Raw genomic sequence first — 11,495 nt, forward strand, 5'->3', positions numbered from 1 at the left:
AGACAAGGATAAAAATGTGTTAAGTTCTTCAAAGAAGGTGATTTGAATATCAAAGGACCAAGAACTGCCTTTGGAGGAATTCCCTGGCAGTCCAGTGGTTAGGACTCCACGCTTTCACTGCAGGAGGCAAGGGTTCAATCCCTGATCGGGGAACTAAGATCCCACATGCTTCGCAGTGCGGCCTTAAAAAAAAGAACTGCCTTTGGAAAACTGACTAATCTCTTGAATACTTATGCAAAGACACCTGTTTTGGATCTTGATGTGAAGCTCAAAAATGATATTAATGTTGTGCATTATGTCATCATACTTATTTTATTTACTGATTTATTTTTATCAAAGTTATACATCTGTTTAATAAAAATAGATGTATGTGGCTTGAAATGAAAACCAGAATCTCCTTCCCTTCTTTTCCCCATCTCTGAATTCTGCCCCTGAAGGCAACATCTTCTAATGCCTGCTTTTGCCCCATATTTCTAAATAACATGTTTACACTGGAATTTCTTGATTTTTTTCAGGTTTGGATGTTATCTATTGACTTTCTACTATAGAAGATGAGGCCGTTTGCTTAGTTTTCTATTTCCTCTCACTACTTCAAAGTCTCTGGAGTTTTTCATATCTTAATACCTTCAAACATACTAGGTAACCTAATAGTTACATCTTTTTCTAGAGACAGTTCTCCTGGAGTTGCCTCCCTTCTGCCCTAAACTGGACTGCTTGTTCTCCAGGCCTGCTCCTGCACAGTTGTCACCCCATCTTCCTGGGGGATCCCTCAGCCCCGTTCATGGGCTGGAGCTCCTGTTTCCTGAATCCCACATCTTCTTCTACATTGTATACTCCCTTGTATCAGTGGAACACATTCTCCAGTAGCTTTCTGAGAAAAGGCTCAAGGGATGTAGATTTTTTGAGACCTTGCATTTCTGAAAATGCCTTTTTATTTTCACCTCTTGCTTGAGAGTTTAATTTTTTTGAGTTAAAGTCCCGAACTATCTGGACTAGATAATCTGAAAACTTTCCCACTTAAAAACACCTAAATGGGAGGACTTCCCTGGTGGTCCAGCAGTTAAGACTACGCTCCCAATGCAGGGGGCCAGAGTTCGATCCCTGGTCAAGGAACTAGATCCCACATGCCACAACTGAAGATCCCTCATGTGGCAGTGAAGATCCTGCATGCCACAACTAAAGACCCAGCACAGCCAAATAAATAAATAAAAATAAAATAAAAACACCTAAATGCTGGATACAATATAACAGGAGCACTTAAACATGTAGCCTAGACTGCAAGAAAGTAAGTGAAATTCCCAGAGGCTAAAACTAAAGTCTGGGACCTGGAGTCAGTGAGAAATGCAGTGCCTACAGCTCCAGGGAGGTTGTCATTTCAATAACCTGGAAACCTGCTTTTTATGTCTACACTAGTCTAGGCGACCTGGCTTTGAGTTCACTGGATGCAGAACATTGAAACTGACATCCTGCAGAGAGCTGGGACCTTTAAAGGAGACATAACCTGTGATGAAAGTGTGAACTAGCAAAAAATGTCCCACCACAAAAGGGTCTAAAGACAAAGATCATAGGTCATGTCCTGAGCTCAGAGTAGTGGGGGAAGCTCTCCCTTGTAAAACTGTAGCCATTCTATACCATTGTTTGAGATCTGAATTTCTTCTACCAGAACATTCTGGGGGAAATTATTGACCTTTCCCATCTGATTCTTCTTATGATCAATTGCATCTTTTCCTGACATCTGATTTGGATTTGAAGATACTATCTGTCTCCAGCCATGGATTAGGGCAGTGTTTCTCAGAGGGTAGACTGGAGACAACTTTGAGAACTTCTGGATTAGAGCCAAGCTCACCGACTCTTGGGAAGGACCTTTGCTTTCAAAGCTCATCAGGTCAATGAAGAAACTTGCAGGAAACTGACCCTGGACTGAACAAGTGTAAAGAAGCTCCAAACAACATGCACACCTTGACCTGGCTGTTTTGTGTTTAAGTATTGCCACCTGGAGAAACTCTTGATGTGTGCACAGGAGAGAATCACAGGATGTTCATTACAGCATTGTTTCTAGAAGTGAAAAATTAAAAACAATTCTGAGATCTATTAGTGGAGGAATGAAAAATAAATTGTGGTATGGTCATACAGTAGAATGCTCTAGCAGTGAAAATGAATGAACAAGTGTATAGAAATCAGTGGATTTCAAAAACTCAATGTTAAGTGAAAAAAATATGTAAGAATATTATCATTTATGTAAATTTTATAAAATAACTATATATTGTTTACATGTATAGAGACATATATAAATAAAGACTGGATATGCCCCAGTTACAGGGTAGTGATTACTTCTAGAGATGGAGGGAGAGGAATGGGACTGGGAAGGGGATTTCAATTTCAATTTTATTTAAAAAAAAAAAAGGCTTTGAAACACCTTCTTCTCTGTCAGCCCCTCTCAATTTTTGTAGCTGTGAATCTTATAGGGTAAAGGTTTACAATATTTACATTTTGTTTTGTAACTGTTTTCCAGTTATTTCAAAAATAGAAAACTTTTTTTTTTGGCTGCACCACGGATCTCAGTTCCCCGACCAAGGATGGAACCCATGCTCTCTGTAGTGGAAGCGTGGAGTCTCAACTACTGCCCCACCAGGGAAGTCCCTAGAAAACTTTTAAATACCATAGTTTTGTGACATGTAAATATTAGTCACTAAAGAAACAATTCGTGTGATTGGAGCCAGAGAATATTAATAAATGTAAATCCTCATGTCATTTAAACATTGTTGGTCCAGGGAGATCCATTCAATCATCCCAACGTGATCAATTCTTTTGATTTCTTGCTGGCTTTTTTCACTTCCTTGGGGTTTCAGTTTCTTGTATTCCATGCTGTCTTTTCTTGAACTTTTAAAAAAATTTTGCTGGAAAATATACTGGCATAATCTGTCATCTAGGATGCATGGATAGTAAATGTTCTTGCGTATCTGAAAATGCCTTATTACTGCCTTCACAAATTACTGGCAGTGTGGCAGGGTTTAGAATTCTAGGTCCGAGACTGGTTTCCTTGCTAACTGTGAAGATACTACTCTGTTTTCCAGGATTCAATGTTGTTAATGTTAGATGACAGTTCTGTGTCTTGTTCTTTAGTAGGAAATCCCAAAGATTTTAGGATTTCCTGTTTACATGTACAATTATAAAATTTTACCAGGATGTGTCTATCTAGATTTTAATTCAATTCAACAAATATTTACTGATGCCCGCTAAAGGCCAGGCACTGTTCAAGGTGCTAGGTTCACTGGACAATGAACAAATCAGGCAAAGATTCCCGCCTTCCTGGAGCTGACAATTTAGCAAGGGAGACAGGCTGAAAATAACCTGCATATTTCTTATGCATGGATAAGAAAATTACATAGTATGCCAGAAGGTGAAATATGCTATGGGAAAAAGGAATGAGTAGATCAGTGTAAAGGGTTCTGGGAATGCTGGTGGGGAGAGCTTAGTCTTTTTTCTTTAATTTTGTTCAGTGGGCTTTTTCAGTCTTGAAGACTTGTGTATTTCTTGAGCTTAAGAAGATATTGTTTTGTTACTTCTTTGCTATTTTCTCTCCTCTGTTTTCTCCATTCTTTGCTAATAAGACAGGTGCAGGACCTCTTGGGTCCCTGCTCCACGCTCTTATATTTTCTGCCTCTTTATTTTTCTTGCTCTATATTATGTGAGATTCCTTGATTGTAGATTAACTGCTTGGTCTTTAGCTGTGTCCAAATTATTATTTCAGCCCATGAATTGAATTTTCCCTACTGCAATCCCATTTTTAATTTCCTAGAACTTTTTCTTGTTCTTTGTTCCTTTCTGTTAGCCACTTCTGACCATTTCTCAACTGCAATGCTTCTGAGGATGTTAATTGCAATTTTTATAAAGTTCTCTCTTCTTTCTTAAATTGTCTCTGTTTCCGCCAAGGTCAGTTTTTCTATTGGTTCAACCTGGGCCTTCTCTTTCATGCTGCTGATTTTCCTAATATATTTAGCAACCTTGGTTTTCTGCTTATAGTTATGAATAAAGGTCTATGTTAAGCAGTGTGGGTAGCTTTCCTGAACATCTTGGCAGATTTGTTGGTCCCTGTCAGGCCTCCCCGCTGGCTGACAGAATTGTCTGAGAGTTCTATGCATGTGGGGTTTCAGAAGATAGACACCTTTTTAGGGTACCAGGATAAGAGGGAAGTAGTCAAGTTAGAGACCCTCACAGTTGTCCAAGTGGGTTTTATTCTGGGGGCAGAGCCCTTTAGAATTTCTAACTGGGTTCTGCTTAATTCTCAGGCCCTCCTACTGGCCCCCTCAGACGTCTTCTAAACAGATTTCCCTCTTTCTTTAGAGAGCAGGTTTTTTGATTAATGATGAGGGAGAATGCCATTGCTTTCACCTATTACATTTTCGTGCCAGGAGAGAAGGAAGGGCTGACTATCTGAGCTGTACACAATACTGCTCCTCAATGCTCGTCCAAACCCCTCCTACTCTGCATTTATTGACTCTGAACTTGGACCTGCTCCTTATCTCCCTTGGGAAGAATTTTGGTGTCTCAGGTTTAAATTGCCTCTGTTCTTTCTCCACTACTGCTTCCTATTTGTCCGTTATCCATGACTGCATAACAAACCACCTCAAACTTTAATGGTTTAAAGCATCAAAAATGTCTCATTTTTCATGCTTCTGTGGGTTGACCATGCAGCTCTTTTGCTTTATGTGGTGTTGATGTTGGGATGGCTGGGAGGTCAAAACTAACCTTCTTTCATGTTTGGTGCTGGCTGCTGGCTGGGATCTCAGCTTGGGCTGTCAGCCAGGGGCCTTGGTTCTTCTCCGTGTTGTCCTTTCCGCATGGCTGCTTGGGCCTCCTTACAGCATGGTGGCTGGTTCCAAGAAAGAGCACCATAAGAGGACAGACTCTAATGGGCAAAAGCTCTTATAAGCTTTTGTTTAGATTATGCTTCCTAATGTCCCATTGGCCAGAGCAAGCTAGCCACCTGCCAAGTCCAGAGTCAGTGTGGTAGGGAACTACAAAGGGCACAAATACTAAGAAGTGTGGTTCGGGACACCAGCAAAGTAACAGCTACCACAATCTTCTATGCATCCTTCAGATTTCAGGTCTACTAGGAGTACTCTTTCCTATTTCAAGCACTGTATTGCTTAGTGTTCTTTAAAAATGTATTTATTGGCCAGTTAATTATGTTAACTATTCTTATGTTAACTACTTTTACTTTAACTCTTGAATCAGAGGTTGAAAAGGTATCTAGAGGGGAAAAGTAAATGTCAAGGAAGTCCCTCAACCTCCCCTCCAATGGGTTCTGTCTAACCCAAACCCTGACATGTGAGGTCTTTTTTGTTATACCTCAGGAGGGTCTGAACAATGCAGCAACCTCGGGTTTGTTTGTCCCATGCTCATCCTTTTCATGCAAGAGTGTCAAACTACCCTCCATTTGTTTGTCTGTCAAACCATAATGCTCTGTCCTTACTTATCCACTCAGAATGTTTCTTCTCTCTTGCCAGCCACTGTAATTTCAAACTCTCTGTTGCTTCATTTGTATTAAGATGTTACTATATGAAATAATATTCACAGAACATCGCCTGAAGGATATTCATGAATACCCTTTGAGCAGAGCTGGCAGATCGATTTAAGTTGGCAAGTGAGAAGAAGCCTATTGGTGATGTCCAGTCTCCATGGGAGAAGGTTTCATTGATCATTGGTGAATGATCAATGAAACCCATTGATGCTCTGGGCTTGGACTGGAAGTGGTGGTGTGCTTGCTGGGAAGGTATTTCCGCCTCTGCCCCCAGATATCGTAAAATTTATCACCGAACCAAACCAAACCTTCTGAGGGCTGCTTATCTGTGAGGAATTATTTTGGCTCCTTTGCACTGAGTGACTCTTGGCAATATGCCAGCCACCTGCACTGAAGACATACTGAGAGACAACTGTTCAGAATTAGATTTCTATATTTATTGTAGGAATGTTGCGAGGACATACTATATGACATGGTGTTCCCTTTAAGAGGAGCCATGAGAGAGATCTTCTGAGCCTATGATCTGTTTTTTGTCTTACGGACACTGTGACTGTTATAACATTATGTTTCCCTCTTTGCTTTGATTGCTAGGAAACCCAGGGCAATGGTGCAGATCTCATCTAGCAACTGCACAAGACTTTTTGACAAACATTTTACATACTAACTTTACCTCTCCCTTCAGTTAGCATTTATTGAGCACCTGCTCTATGCCTGGCACTACCCAAAAATATCCATGTTAATCATTGTAGCATATTAAGACAGTCAGGGCGCTTGTAGCCAAAGACAAACCCTGTGTTTAATGTGACTTAGTGTTTAGGATAACTTAATGTTTCTTTGAGTGGACTGGTCACTCTCTGGTCCCTTCTCGGGACAAGACCCTAGTAATGTACCCACTAAGATATGTACCCTTGCCCTGGTCACTCTCAGGTCATTTTTTTTCTATCTCTATATACCCCACAGAGCAATCTGTTTGTCCCATTTACGTTTGTCTAGAGTGTTCAGCCTTTCCAAAGAACACGATCACAACTTTTATCAGAAGGATAAAAAATGGGGAAGAAAGGGGAGAGGGAAGAGGGAAGGGGACAAATTAGAGGTATGGCATTAACAGATACAAACTACTATATATAAAATAGATAAGCAACAAGCACTTACTGAATAGCACAGGGAAATGTACCTGGTATCTTGTAATAACCTGTAATGGAAAAGAATCTGCAAAAATTACTGAATCACTATGCTGTACACCTGAAAGTAACACAATGTTGTAAATCAACTATACTTCAATAAGGAAAAAAAGGAAAGAAAAAAGGAAGGAAGAAAAATAGTGGAAAACTGAAGCATGTGAAAGGGGAAGACGCCACTGGGGCTGGGTACTAACGAGTGAACACAGGGCTGACTTCTACACTCTTCCAGAACAGCCGCACTGTGCTCCCTCAGTTCCTGCCCAGCAGTATTCTTCCTTAGTTCCTAGCTCCTATGTGACCAGGTTCTCTGATGTTTTGCTTTCACTTCCCCTCCATGGCAGAAGCAGACATGGTCAGGGCCCCTTCCGTGTAATTCCAGATTTGTCAATTCTTTTGAACCAATACACCCCAAACTGTCTTTCTCATCACGGAATGGGCAGAGTACAGACCTGTGTGTGTCTATTTTTGCTTCCAGGAAGCTTGGAGTCAAATTTCACAGCTACAATATTAGCCTTCATGGCTTGCAAGATGGATAGTCCTAAAAAAACAAAAATCGAAAATCAAAAAACAAATTTATTGTCTGAATGCCTTTTATTTTAAGTCATACCCAACCCTTTTTCAAGAGGAGGGGCAACTTAATAATTACTGATTTGCATAGAGCAGAACTCCAGAACTCAGCCTCCTAAAGCAATGAGTCAACTGGCCAAATTTGTAGGGTGTCCACCCACCATTTCTAAGGTGCCCGATGTGGTGCTTTGCTGCTGGTCAGCTGTGGCATCGTGGGTATAGTGACTTAAAGTCAGCAAATCTGAATTTAAGCGCACCCTCTCTTAGCCCTTTGACCTTGGGCAAGTTGCCTCACCTCTTTGAGCCCCAGTGTCTTCATCCATAAATGGCTCCATACTCTTCAGAGAACTGCTGTGAAGATTATAGGATAATGTTGATGGAATTCCTTTATAATTTACAGAGTACTGCAGTGCTGGAGAATGAGATTATATTCACTGGGTTTGTGCCCTCCCCAGAAACCTGCGGAGGGTTTCTTCACCACTACAAGCATTCTGACCACTCATATTTTCAGCATTAAGACAAATTGTTGTCAACAAAATAATATCTCCAACATGCATACCAAAGTACCCCAAAGCTTTGCCATGGCCCTTGGGTCCCTGGCAGACTCCTAGGGAGCAGCTCACAGGTATGGGATGTTGGATGCTTCTGCCACTGAGTTCAGATGCCCTTGGGCTGCTCTGCTGATGGAAATGCTCACCAGCCCCTCTCAGGTGGCCTTTGTTACCATTCTCTTTGACTCTACCCTCTTCCTGGACATTGAATTCATTTCCTTGATTTTTAAGCCACACCTCTTGGCTGGTGACCCTCAAATCTGTATCTGCAGCCTGTGTTTCTCTTGGTGCCAAAGACCAGTATCCCCAACTGCCTATGGGACGGCTCCTCCTGGGAGCCCCATGGGTACTGGAAACCCAACGTATCCAAAGCCAAACTCATCCTCAAGCCCCCTTCTCCCAGCTCTCTCCTCTTACAATTCCTATGCAGATCTTTCACATCTGCCCCCTCCTCTTCCCTCTCATTGCCATCACTTTGGTTCAGGTCTTCAGCATCTCTTGCTAGGATAAGCCTCCCACCTGGACTTCCTGCCTCCTACCTCTCCTCTTTCTAAACCACGGTCCACATCAGCTGCCAGGCAGATCTTTGAAGATGCTACTCTGGGGAATTCCCCTGCAGGCCAGTGGTTCGGACTCCGTGCTTTCACTGCCGCAGCCCAGGGTTCAATCCCTGGTCAGGGAACAAAGATCCCACAAGCCTTGTGGCAGGGCTCCCCTCCTCCAAAAAAGTGACTCTGATTAAGTCAGCCTCTCCTCCTACTCATAAATCTTAAATGCTCCCTGCCCTTGAGGTTTTCTGAGACTGAATCCCCGATCACCTCTCCATTGCCACTTCCCACCAGCCCCCCTCATGCACGAGTGTTTCCAACCAGAGCAAACAGCTTGAAGTTCATTGACTGACATGCTCTCTCTTACATTTCTGGCTTTCACATGTGTTGTTTCCATTTTCTGGAAAACCCCACTAGTCCTTGCCTGCTTATCCAGCTTCTACTTGTTCTGCAAGGCTGGTCTAAAGCCTCAACTCCTCTCTGAAGCTTTTCTTGACTCCTTCAGACAAGATTGGTGATTCCTACAGCAATTTGTACATAAATCTTTTATCACCTTGCATGCTAATTGTTTACATGTGTTTTTCCCACACTAGACTGTGGTCTTTTTGGGCGAAATGTGTTTGTGATTCATCTTTGTGTGACCACTTCTTAGAACAATGCTGGAAACATGGTAGACTCTCTGAGGATGTTTGAGTCCTCTTGTTAGTGATTTAATTGTCACACCCATTCCTAAAGTAGCAGAGAGCATAACCGAAGCCAGCTTGATAAGATAGGAGGAATACATATAGAACTGTGAAGTCCAATACAGAAGCCACTGGCCACAGGTAGCTATTAAGCACTTGAAATGTGACTAGCCTGAAATGAGTTATACTGTAAAATACACACAAAATTGCAAAGCCTTAGTATTAAAAAAAAAAAGGATGTAAAGTTTCCCATTAACACCTTTGACATTGATGACCATTGAAATGATCATCTTTTGGACATATCGTGTTAAATAAAATATATTATTAAAATTAATTTCACCTCTGTCTTTTTACTTTTCTAATGTGGTTACTAGAAAATTTAAAACTACACATGCGGTTCACATTTGTGGCTTGCATTATATTTCCGTCAGACTATGATGATCTAGAGCGTTCATTCTGTGAACAAATGTTTCTCGAGTACCTGCTCCATACAGGTGTTAGTCTAGGTGATGGAAATAGAATGGTAAACAAGATAGATAAGGTTCCTGACCTCAGGGAGCTTATATCATAATGGAGAGAGGGACACAGAACAGGAAGCAGACGTGTAAACAAGATGATTTTGGACAGTATAAGTAAAGTACTATGAAGAAAGCAAAGCAGGGTACTTGATAGAGAGGGTGGAGGAGGCACAGGAGGGCGGCCAGGTAAGGTCTTCTAGAGCAGGTGAGGTCAGAGGCAGGGAGACAGGGGAGGAGGCTGGTACATGGAAGATAGTAGAGACCTGAACTGAGACAGCAATGGTACAGATAGGGAGACAGACTTGAGAGATATTTGGGAAGTAACAGGAGGACTGTGGTAATCATAGGAGTTTGGGATTGGCCAGAACCGATGCGGACTGCCAGTTTTCTGGATCACCAGATGAATGGTGGTGCCACCAGATGAGATAAAGCTGGAGTGGTCTTGTGGCAGACAAGGAATTCCATTTTGGCCATGTTGAGGGTGAGGTGTCTGTGGAATGCCAGGGAGCAGCGCTGAAGGGAGACATCAGTGCTAGGAATGATAAAATGGGATCTATTAGCACAGACATGGTCATTAAAACCCAGCATGGATGGGACGAAGTGAGAGAGTGGCATGGACATATATACACTACCAAATGTAAAATGGATAGATGGTGGGAAGCAGCCACATAGCACAGGGAGATCAGCTCGGTGCTTTGTGACCACCTAGAGGGGTGGGATAGGGAGGGTGGGAGGGAGACGCAAGAGGGAGGGAGATGTGGGGATATATGTATATGCATAGCTGATTCACTTTGTTATAAAGCAGAAACTAACACACAATTGTAAAGCAATTATACTCCAATAAAGATGTTAAAAAAAAGTTTTAAAAGGGATAAAAACAACAACAACAACAACCCAGCATGGATGGGAAAGGAAAGAGAGAAGATGGCAAATGGAGAGGACACACAGGTCCAGGGAGCAGTTTTCTAAACTGGATCATACACGAGCATGTGTCTAGGTTGAGGGGAAGGACCCAGCGTGGCTAGAGGGGTTCACGGTATAAGAGAGAAGGCAAGATTGAGTCGGCAAGGTTTGGCTGGTGATGGAGGGGTTGGGCTGGCCTGGGAGACTGGCTGGGAGGAGAGAAGGGGTCTCCGACGAGGTATTTGTCCTCGGGGAGGAGGAAAGAGTTTAAGGAGCTGGTAAAGGTTAGGAGTAGCTGTGGAAGGGGATGATGTCCAGGTCACAGGTAAGGACATCACTTGGGGAAGCTTTGGATGTGTCACAGTTTGGGCCAAGGCTTTATCATTATGTCTTCAGAGTTTGAGAAGCCTCCAAGAAGCGCTGGGATAGGGGATTGGGAAAGCTGGCTTTTGAAAAGTTGAGTGGCCCTGGGGCAGCTCAGAGCCTCTTTGCCACTCTTTTCTCTCACCTCTAAAACGAGCTGCTGGTGTCTTCAGCTTGTTAGCAGGTGTAAGGTCACTAAGTACATGTGCTTCCCTTGGTTGCTTGAGCTGTCCTCTGTCTGAAACTCACTTCCCTTCCCTTTCCCAGCCAGTAGAGGACTCCAGGCTCTGTCCCAGGGGCTGTCTGAGGCCGCCCCGCAGCAAAGTCAAGCAGCCAGGGCAGACTTGGCCCGCATTATTCTCTGTAACGAGTGGGCGTCTGTCTGTCTGACAGCAGTGTGAGGGCAGAGTCCTTGGCTTCCTTGTACTCTGTATGGCCTAGGGCAGGCTGTCTGGTGGTAAGCTGGCTTCCAGGAACGCTACCTGTAAGAGAAATGAATAGCGTTCTAGTCTCTTAAATCATCGTATTCCTCGGAGTGTCAGCTCCAAGTAAAAAGGGGAATTGCAGGTGATAGCAGTGTACTGATTAGTACTGGGCACGCACTTCATGCCTATTAACTCAGTGAATCCCACAATCACACTGACGTGGGTTATTCCC

Source organism: Phocoena phocoena, chromosome 2, assembly GCF_963924675.1.
Source record: "Phocoena phocoena chromosome 2, mPhoPho1.1, whole genome shotgun sequence".
Taxonomy (NCBI): domain Eukaryota; kingdom Metazoa; phylum Chordata; class Mammalia; order Artiodactyla; family Phocoenidae; genus Phocoena; species Phocoena phocoena.